Source organism: Eucyclogobius newberryi, unplaced genomic scaffold (assembly GCF_026437365.1).
Source record: "Eucyclogobius newberryi isolate DKJ021-1_F unplaced genomic scaffold, fEucNew1.0.hap1 SCAF_1, whole genome shotgun sequence".
Lineage (NCBI taxonomy): Eukaryota > Metazoa > Chordata > Actinopteri > Gobiiformes > Gobiidae > Eucyclogobius > Eucyclogobius newberryi.
In genome coordinates this window covers 24546723-24558144 of record NW_027315723.1, presented here as the reverse complement: position 1 = coordinate 24558144, position 11422 = coordinate 24546723, and the positions used below count along the sequence as shown (strand labels likewise).

The 11422-nt window shown below is 37.9% G+C and overlaps 1 protein-coding gene across 1 annotated transcript in view; it reads left to right on the top strand.

Annotated features, from left to right (window-relative positions):
• hivep2a (HIVEP zinc finger 2a) overlaps positions 1 to 11422 on the top strand; it is a 104263-nt gene that overhangs the window by 35284 nt on the left and 57557 nt on the right. The window contains exon 3 of the mRNA XM_072440658.1: positions 9505 to 9563. The gene's annotated coding sequence lies outside the window, so the exon portion shown is untranslated. The remainder of the gene's footprint in view (positions 1 to 9504; positions 9564 to 11422) is intronic.

Sequence of the window (11422 nt, the reverse complement as noted above, 5' to 3'; positions counted from 1 at the left end):
TCTGAATATTGTTTATCAAGATAATGTATCGCCCACCCTTACCTGGTTTGGAGCATGCTTGAAAGTTATGCCCCTCTCGCTTTGCCTCAAATTACGAGAGTCCCTTGATTTTGTGCTCATTTAACACACAAAAGAATAACCTGCTGTACCTTGGCCGAGAGTCCAACAGGTTTAATCATCGCTTTTTTCCTCCGATAATTGGATTCTGCTGGTATTGTTCTTTAGTGGTATGTGTGTGTTGACTCATCCAGCATTTGAACACTGCATACTTTTCCTAGGTGACAGGTGACTAAGTGTTTAACATGTATTTTTCTGATTATTCTCTTGGTATCAGCAGTGAATCCTATACGTCTGAGGTGAGCCGTCCTTTTCTCTCTCGGACATAAATCTGCTTCGAGACCTCCAGCTGTATATTCACAATCCTTCGTACAAACATTTCATTGACATTGTTTGTGATTTTGTGTTTGTGAAAGGCTGAGATGTTATTACATTGTTATTGCAGGCGCTTTCATAGAAACTTTCGAAATTATAATTTGACAGCTGTGAACGATTTATGCTTTGATATTGTTTGTCACTGTTTGTACCATCATCAACAGTTCAACTTGTTCCACCCAGTACATCCTCATGAGGAACTCTATTGTTGCCTCTTGTTATTTCTACATTTGGTCTGTGCCCGGGCAACAGTAGTGCTGGCACAGTACTAAAATCATAATGGAAGAACAAGGGAACAACAACACAATATTTAATATTTTCAATATAAAATAATGGTTGTTTCTTAAATATTACCATGAGATTTCTATATTGTGATGCAGATCTAGACCATTCCAAAGCTATAATATATATATATATATATATATATATATATATATATATATATATATATATATATATATATATATTATTTACTCGATCAAATGAGTATCATGTTTGGATATAATTATTTTTCTAGCTCTAGAGGTGTCTTATGTTAGTTTATATGTTTACATCCTGCATATCTGCTCTATTGTAATTTTGTTGTTTCTTGTAACACCGACGATCAGTTATTTATTTGAATTGATTATCAGTTAGGATCCGAGTGTTGCTGCGTGTTTGTCTACTGTAGTGTAGTAGTTTGACTTGTGAGTTTGTACAAAGTAACTGAACTGGAGCAGTCCTGTCTGTCCAGTGTCCATGGCTCTGAGGGAATTTTCTCTAATGCAAACAAGCTGCCCACTGCACTACACCATTTTTTCCCCTCAGTCCACATACCGGTAAACTTCATAAACGGGTGCTTCCTTGTTGTCTCTGCATCCATTCATCGCGTTTACTGTTTGAGCAAAAGTGTCATATGCAGTAAAGACATCTCAACATTTAATCAGAGAATATCCATTTGTGTGATGTCAAATGTATTTTAATGTATTTATTTATTAGAATTACCCATTCATCATAGTTGGAGAAGACTTTTCACTCGTACACATAATGGTGCAGCCTGTTTGAGCCGTTATACAAAGCTGCTGTTTCTTTTAAAGACAAAAATAAAGACTCATATTTATTCAGGGCATGTTTTGTTACTGAGTTTAAAAGCACTAATAACTACATTAACCGGTTTTGTTGTTTTTGCTCCACTTTCTTTTGCGTAGTTCTGCCTTTTCGTTCATTTGACTCCTGTATGATCCTTTGCTTGACCCACACATCACAAAACTTTGCTGGCTTGTTTTTTGCTTTTCTTAACAATGAAGTGTAGCTGTCTTGTCAGAAAAAGTCAGGGAAGTCTGGTTGATGTTGCCCATACTTGTGCTGTTTTGGCGCAAAGATCGCGCAGCGGGGGACCCGTTTTGTCTTACAAGAACCCATTAAGCTACCGCAATGCTTTTACAACTGTTTATCCGAGGTTAGAAAATCACTCTTATTTTACTAACGATTTACTGACGTTCTTCTGAAGCGTGTACTCTCCGAGGTGTTATTCGCGGTAGTTCAATCGGAGCTACAGACAGTTAGCCCATACTGGAATTAGATCAAAAATCCATCCAAAACTCTGAAATATTAACTTGACTTCCAGCTCTCCCCTAACCTACTTTTAGAGGGATATAATATAATCCCAGAGCAGTCCTGTATTAGTGTTGTGTAGACACAGGGATCGCCCACTCAGCCTCACGTGCTCCGGGGCCAGCACACTTCACTGTCTGAGAATCTGACAATGTGGACATGGAAAAGGCTTGAGTAAAGACACTTCCTACGCCCTAAAACTAACACTGACTGATGGCCATCTGTCTCAATATAGCACCAGTTCACAGCTCTGTTCGGCTGTGCAAATGGACAGGACCAATATGGATACATCGCCATCGTTATATTACCCGCCATGAGGGAAATTCATATTGAAATCATGTTTATTTAAAGGTGCACTTTGTAACTTCTAAGGTGGAGGGGCAAGACACTCCCAATGCGTTGCTTGGACTATTCCAGTATAGCAATAAATGTATCTTTCCCTATGTAAAGTAGGACACATTCAACGATTATTTAAGTAGTCCATAGTTGGCAATTATTTTTTTTTAGATTAGTCGCAGATTAGAGCCTTTTAAAATGCATTAACAACCAAACAAATAAAGCTGTAAATATTATGACTGGAGGCTTCTAGATAGAGAATAATTATGAATGAAGTGTATTATTGATTAAAACTAGAGACAAATGTAGTCATTCATGCTACTGTCCACTAGTCATGGTCAGTGGTTTAATGGTTGCAGCCCTCTTTCATAGCATTAAACACTTAAACAACCATAAAAGTTAGTGCTTTATATAGGGGATCTGCATTTCCAGCCTCTAAGCCTCATTTATTCATGAATGCAGTGGGCCAGTGCAAGGCTTTTGTTCACAAAGTTGTGCTCAGTCAAATGTTTAGTAAGTTTTAGATTTCCACTGCCTCACGTGTGACTGGAGAACTTGAGTGTCGTGCCCAAGGGTATAGGTAATAAAACCATCAACTCTTCAGTTATAGGGTTGTAGGGTTGTAGGCAGTTGACTTGACACTTTTTTTTTAGTTGTTAGTGCTTGTTCTTTAATGCAGCTATCCTTCATTTGATTACAAAACAAATGCTTTTTTTGTTAGAATATCTTTCTCCAGGCTAGCACCAAACCACCAGCAAGAAATTATGAAATTGTTCACATTTTTTCAGTCCATAGTTTATCAATTAGGGCTGGGAAATTTGGCAAAAAAAAGGCTTTAAATCATTGCCAATTAACACAAAAAAGCCCAATTACTCTGCCTCAAATCACACGGTTTTAATGACAGAGGTTTGAATGTAGACCTTTTGATGAAACAAGGTTCCCCAAGGTCATAAGGAAAAACTAAATGATAGAGAAACTGTGGCTGTCAAGTTAGTAGCTCATCAATATGTGTTTTTGGACTGCTCTATTATTCATAAACGCTGGACTGAGATTAATGAGGCCCTTTGATACGAGCATTTCATTTGAGTTTAGAACTATGTATCTAGACTTAAAACTCCAACAATGGAAAGGATAGATGGATACTTGTGAAATGTAATTTAGGCTGCAGAAAAAAAAAAATAAATCAATAGCAAGAAAAGTGGGACAGCGCGGACTGAAATTTGAAAATGTAGAAATTAGCTCGACATTGTGACCTATGGAACTGATACAAAAGGCGACAAATGCCAGACTGTTATTATGTATTATATTTCCAAAAACAACATAAAAAACCATATCATATCATTGATGATTGGACATAACTGAATTTAGATCTTGATTAAAATCTGAATAATTATATGATTAAGTGTTTTTTATAGTTGTAATTTGAGTTTTGACCCCTTCAAACTATCGCAACTGAAAAAACTAATCTGACACGACATAAACACGTCACAGATCATATTGCTTACTGACAGTTATTATTATTAATATTATGGTTATTATTATTATGATCAAAAGTCCTTGAAACGTTCTGGAAACAGATTCATTAAAAACCTTGGGAACCTTGGGCCTTCTGACAGCAGGACAGGTGCGGCGCTCGCCTGGACTGTGTTTGGGCATTGGGGTCTCTCTGTGGGTATAAGCCCTGGTCCTTCTGTCCACTGAACAGAGCCAGGAAGAGCCAGTAGGGGGCAGTGTACCCTCCGGCGCCTGGCAGCTCCAACATGAACCTTCAATAGGAAAATACAGAGAGGCAGATGGTGGAGAGAGGGATGGAGAGAGAGCAGTAAAATATCATCAAAAATAGACCTGCTGAAAGATGGTGATCACACACATCAATGGGTTTCATATTTTTAACAAGGCAGGTTCTCATTTTTGTACAAGTGTCTAATTTTCATTGACTTAATTTTATTTTGTTTACTCTGTGGTAGAGCTAGAAAAGTGTATGTTATTACAATTGTTTTATTGGAAATGTGCAAAATTAGAATATTTAAAATGGTCTCAAAAAGTGACAGAACTGAAGTGTTATCTTCAGTAAGAAGTGATATTTCAGCACTTAATTTCACTGTCCATTCACATTTAGTGCAGAACTTGAACCTCAACCAAGACATTTGAAGGCAAAGTTTAGCACATTCCTTGTCTGAATATTGTTATGGGTTTAAAATCAAGGTGGTCTCATAGGAGAATAGCAGCGTAGCTTCTAGCCACACAGAGTAGCTGGAAAGCCTAGTTGTATTACTAATAATTGTATATAATTGGAGCCTTAAATGTAATCACTTTCATCCTTTCTCCCTAAAATTTAGACAAATTCAAAAGTGAAATATGTAAAACATAAAATAAAGTAAAAATATACCGCAATACATATAATAACTTTATTTTCATGGGGGGATCCCCCAAGCCCCCCTCCCTTTACTTTTTATTTGAATTTGTAGATTTAGTTTGGTGAAGTCTGCTTTACATATAACACTTAGTTGTTTTATTAAAATAACTTGTTTAGTTTGGTTTGTTATTTGTTCTAAAACCTCAAGATCTATAATATTAGGACCTCCAAGATTTGCAATTCAGTTTCTATTTGTTTTCAACAAACAACAAAGTATCTCCTCCCTTTGGACTTTATTATGTGTAGAACCTGCTGACCAAAGTGTTTTTTCCCTGGTCGTTTTCAGTCCTGTATAAAATGCACACTGGCTGACTGTACGTGTCCGTGTCAGAGTCAGGAATGCGGTGCTCGTAAGTCACCTCTGATTTTCCGCTCCCGCCGGGACACATCCCATTATCACTTTTATATGAACCTAGGAAATTCCTCTGCGGTCTCGGTGTGAGCGCTGGTTTCGAGTGGCTCAAATCTCCAAACCTGTGTGTGTAAAGCGGAAGGGCAGAATGAACTCAACAGAGAAAGAAACATCTTATTCTGTCTGAAATCAGTCAAGTAATGGTTATTTTCTTTCTTTAGTAAATCTTCATAAATACTATAGATAAAAACTAAAACAATGCCAAGATGGTTTTCTTTTCTGTGCTCACAATTGATGGTGCACCATTTCCTTTAGGTTTTGTTATTTATTTTGTATTTGTCTCTCTCTGAAGAACAGGTTATTGGGTAAACTCCAACTTTTGACATAATTAACCTTGTTCAGCCTGAGTTTAGTATGAATTTGGACCTGGACATTTCAGAAATCATAACGTTTGGAAAAGACTTCAAATCTCCAGTTTCCAGTCTTCCAGTTCCTATAGTTCATTGTCTGGATGGAAACTGCAGGAATATTCCACAGCCTTTTGTCTCCACTCTGTCGTTCTTGGTGTGAGCTGGAATTTCCACTTTGGAAAAGAAGGCAGTGATTAGTGCCACAGTGTGTTGTCCTCGTGTGGCTTTGGACAGGTGACAAACACCGGGGAGTCCACCCAAAATATACACGAATAAACATCAATATAAAGCAGCATCTGAATTTAGACTTAGGCTGCACGATATATGACCATCAAAATGGTCAAAATCATCCAATCACAAAGGTTGTAATCTATTGGCTAATGGAACGTGCCCTACAAACAACAAAATGTCCTGTTTATTTTGGAGGAAATATGTTTACCCTGAAGTTTAAACCTTGGCAAACTGTTGAGAAATGCATAATATTCTTGCATTTAGTTTTCTTGTAATTTAGCTATTTCAGTTTCCAAAATGTCCAATATTTTTGTATATATTTATTAAAAAAAAGTAACATTAAACATCAAAATAACATATTTACGGCACATTTCACTTAAAATAGGAGTCCTACTTGGTCCAAAGTCTGATAGCTGTAGCTTTCACCAAAGAAGTAGTAGTAGTAGCTTTCGTAGTAGCATTAGAAGTACATTTGCCATTGTAGTATTGGCATTAGCTGCAGAGGGTTTGTTGGTGCTAAACTCTCGGCTCAGGGCCATTTCTCCCAGCTGTGCATCATTTGAATCTTTGACCTTGCTGCTTGTCTCCTTCTTCTCGCTCTTTCTCGTCTTTTTTCATTCATTCTTTCCGCTCTTAGTCCGCAGAATCCAAATATGCACTGATCTTATTCCCTACTCACGCTTTGAGCTTCGAGTTCAAGAGAAAAGTCTGGCTTTCTGTTTAACTCTGAGAACAGATGTTCTCATGTTTGTTTGAAGTGGCCACGGATCAACACGGATGAGGTCAGACTGAACCAATCGTGACCAAAGAACCAAGCAATTCAAGAAAGATGCTTTCCTGGGTCACTTGGTCCTGGTTTAGTCCCGGTTTAGTCCTGGTTCAGCAAAGATTGTTATGGTGAAGTGTTTTTAAATTCTAACTCATTTCTAAAGCATGTGTGCGTTAAAAGATATTACGCACGTGACTTTGAGGTCTATAAAAAGACAACTTTACCAAACATTTTTGTACCTAAACATTCCATGAACAGGAGAGACGGGTTTGAGGAAGTTTGTGTTTTGTCTGTACACCTAAGAAAGTATTCCATGTAAAGTTTTATAAATGAGGCTAGTGCTTTCTATTTGGATTACACAACTTTAAATACAAATATTAGTAGATTTAGGGTCAATAAAATTAATTGTATGGCAAGATAATTTGTATAGTTTTCTTTTAAACAATAAAACAGCAATTTGAACAACAAAAAAATTTACTCTTTCTTTCTTCATCCAGTCTTGATTCTAACCCAACACTTGATTTTACTTCTGTTTTAGACAAATTAGTTTAAGCCCCTGTTTTAGTTTTGTACAATAGTTGTGCAATAGCTATTTTCTATCGTATTTGATTGGATATACTACTTATTCAATTACAGCTGCGCCTAAATAATAAATCTATCATGTCGCACTTGAGAAGAATGAACCATTTCAGCACAGACATTCCCTTTGTGTCGAAGTCTTACATCATCCACAATAGAGTCTTATTTATATTTAAAGTTTAAATTCATATTTCAACCCAAATCTCACTGGCGCGGCCGAGGCATTTAAATAATTAACCGTCTCTATAGTAAATGCAGACATCAGCTTATGCGTGGCACAGCGTATCGTTGACTGTGGCTGCTGTGGTGTATTTCCTGTGACAAATCTGGCAGAAAGACCGTGTCAAAGTGTCGTCCCTGAAGAGACTCGGAAAACCTTCAAAACAAGCTGTCCCTGAACGCAGCCGACGATCATGTGACCGGCCTGTCTGCGTCAAGCGTCTTTCCACTTGTGCAGGGTTTTTTTTGGATAGAAAAACTGACAGGAAAAAAATACTCGTCTCTTTTATATAAGCTTTTCTTTGTTAACACCATTCTACAACTGTTACATTAAGCATTTGAGTTCTCGTGTGGTGCTTTTCCTACCGACTCCGTTCACGCTTCTACTACTTTGAGAAGATTTTCTGAAATAAATCTCCCTTTACTTCGCAGACATGCCCAGCCAATCACGGCGAAACGGCTCATTTCGACAAGAACGGCGTCTGGCGTAGAATTCTGCCAAACCGTCCGTCGGTTACTGCACGATTTGTCGCAATCGGATCGAAATCGCAATTCAATCCGTCGCAATAAGGAAACCGCAAAGACTGCAATGTGACTTTTATTGAATGTGTAATCAAGCAAATGTCCTGTTTTATCATGTTTAAAAATTACTGAAATATACATGCGATTGTTGGATTGGTTTAGCGCTTCAGAGTCCCGCCATTCAAACATCAATCGCAACGCTTGTCGGAACAATCAAAGCAATTTATCCTCAAATCGCCCGTCCATTTTGTCCTCAGTTCCAGTTGTGCGAAAAATCTTGATTATCCACCTCCTTCCATGACAGGACCTTGGTGTATCTGGAAGCATTCCTGTAAAACAATAGTATGCAGATAACACGCTGGACTATTCCTGTACGCTGTCTCTTTAAGAACGGCGTGTTTCTGTTTTTCTGAGGGAGGCCGGACGCACCAGGAAGTAAACAGGAAGTGGTCTCCGGAGGTGTCAAACAGAGTTCCCCGGCCATTTTACTCACGATTTAGCCGGCAACTGGCCAACGAGAGGGAAGTTCAGATATGGAGATAGCTGTGGCATGAGAAATGAAGAGAAAACAAACTCAGAGCGACAGATTGACAAAGATTAAACGATCAAAAACGACTGTGAAATTGCTTTAGAGTCAGTTTTATGACCGATGACCTATTGAACCGATAATCACTTCATCAACTTCATTAAATAATAGCTGGAAAAGTATTTTTTACGGCTCAGTAGTTATCGTTTGTACATTTTCTTTGTACCCGTGGGATTTTTTTTGTTATTTTGTATGCATTATGATTAGATCTGCGTTTTAGAGAGTCAAATAAGCAGCTTTCAATGACAGATTATAGACACGAACCAATGACTTCAGCGTTTGACTCGGCTTTGTATTCGTTTTGCAAAACATAGGATTTGCTGCAGCTTTAGGGTTATTGTCTCAGCGGCCTAAAGTACTTTCAGTATTATCGCGATATTGATGTAGTAAAATCTCTCTTTCACTGGTTGAAATGACAACACCGTAGCTCCAGTGTGTTACGATAAAAACAGTCAGCAGCTAATGAAACCAAGGTCTTCAAATGTGCAAAAGTCAGTGGGCACGAAAACATGCTTCCAAATGTGCGGTTGACTTCCTTGCAGCCTCTGTGCTCTGCAGCGCTGCATCAGAACATGTGGGACGCTCTGAACTAGTGCAACCTGGCGCTTTTGTGCATCTGCTGTTTGAGGTCTGCACTGCACTCAGAGGAATGCACCGAAACGTCTCCTCCAGGCCTCGCTTCATCATTATTATAGACTGTTCTACTCAATGTCGTGTGTAGAAGTTTGTTTTGTTGCATTCAGGACAATTTTTAGGAAAGCATGTGTTCACTCTTCTTGAGGCAAATGAATATAAAATGTATAGAGTACATTTTACCGTATGAACAAGACTGCGGTGCACACAGTTAATTCAAGAAAACAAGGTATTACAAAGTTTAGCAATAAGAGCAATGTACATTAAAACATAAAACCATAAATAACACTAAAATATGCTGTGTTTCATATAATGCACAAGATCCTTGTTCCTTGACTTAAGATAATATTCATTAAATAGATAGACCACACTTTACTTTTTAAGTGAATAATATATATAAATGTTTTTCTTTGTGTCTTTCCACAGATCGTCCTCTTGAACCAACGCTTCAGCAAAAACCAAACTGAGCATGTGCAAACCAACAGGTAAGAGGCACACTTTTATAACAATACAAACAATTGTGTTCAGCAGGTTTTACATGTCATTACATTTTACACATAAGATCCAGCGAAACCTTTTCATGATGATTGCGGTTATAGTTTTTGGCTGATCTGTCGCTGGCATTTCCTCCCGGTTTCTGTACCGTGAAGAGGCCAAGCCCAGTCAGGTCCGTCTGGTTTGGTTTGCGCTCTCATCTGAGTCAATTGTTTCTTTCTGTGTCAAATCATTGACCGTAAATGGTTTGATGTGTAAAGCTTCTTGGTTTCTGTGTGGAAGTTGGAGTCTCCATGAATGAATTATGCACATTTACATGAATAATACAGTTATTTCTCATGGGGCGAAGTCAACTATTGATTTTCAACCAGTTTCCTTGTATGTGCCTTGAAAAATGTACAATTGGAAAGTCACACATGGATTTAATTATTACCATTACCAGGGAGTAAGCTGAGCAACATTCTGCATCAAAAAAGAGTGCAAAACAATCACCATTCCCTCATTTAAAGAGCCAGACAGTGGCATTTACCAAAATGACTAGAGTCGACAATAAAAAATGCTTGTATTTTGACTCTTACACGCATCCAAAAAGACCTTTTATAACGGAGATAATCAAAATGTCAAAAAATAATAAACAATTTCAGATTCTCATAAATAATAATACACTTTATTCTCTATATTGAAGCCTTCAGTCACTTTTGTCGACCTTTATTTGGTTGATAATGTATATCCAAAGTTTCAGTATATAATAGAAATAATCTATTGCCAAATCGACTTCTAAATAAACGCCAGTGAAAGCCCTAATCTGAAGGGCAAAATGTACACGCTGGATTGAGACCTACGCTAAACGTCTTATGATATGACAGTTTTAATCTTCGCTGATATTAAACTGGGTTTGTCTTTCCACATGCGGCAGCTTCTCTGTTTGTGTGCGTTGAGTGCTTTCTGTGCAGAGATATAAATAGCGGTTTGTTGGCCTCCTCAGTCTCCGCTCTGCTCCGGTCAGGCCTCCCTCTGTCCCTCTCAGAGCAGGAGATTGCTGCAGCTGCCACAGACAGCATGGATAAATGAGACTTCTACGCCTTTCACAGTTGAGCACATTTTTATCCTGATTACAATTACTGCTCCAATAAATTACAGCAAATAGTCTCATCAAAGTAACATTAAGTAGTTCTGAATGACAATGTTCTGCCCCACGTAATGTCGGTTTACCCTCCACCTCAAATGCTGCATTGTGCACTTTTAACTTTTGACAGATAACTATGATTATGAATTATGATCCAGCTTTTTTCTTATCTTCTTTCTGTTTTTGTAGAATGTTTTGGCTGCTCAAATGATCTATCCTTTTTAGACTTAAAGGACACATATTATGCAAACATTTTTTGGAGCTTTTAACCATGTTCTAACATTCCTCATCAAAAACATACCTGGAGTAACATTTAGCTTCATTCGCACTGGTTTGATGAATCCTAGTATGAATCCTATTGAGCTCCGAGCCTCAAAAATACTCTGTTCTGAATCTCCTGATGTTTTCTCGATCTGTGACGTGGCTCTGAGAATCTTCTGTGCTGTTTTTAAGTCCCTCAAACATCACCAGATTGATTCATTCTGTGAATTTCTCCTGTTTAATCACGATCATTTCAACTGCGTGCTGAGACCCGGAAGTAAGAGGCCAGCTTGAAATCATGGATCTATGTTTATTTCAAACAGTGAGTAATTCCCTCTGCGGCAAAAGTAAAGTATCCAAATGTAATTTTGTTTATTATAATACTTTTCTTTTTTTGAGATGCCACACTAAAAGAACTCAAGAGCGTGTTTAAAGGCTGATAACAATACAAATACTGCATAA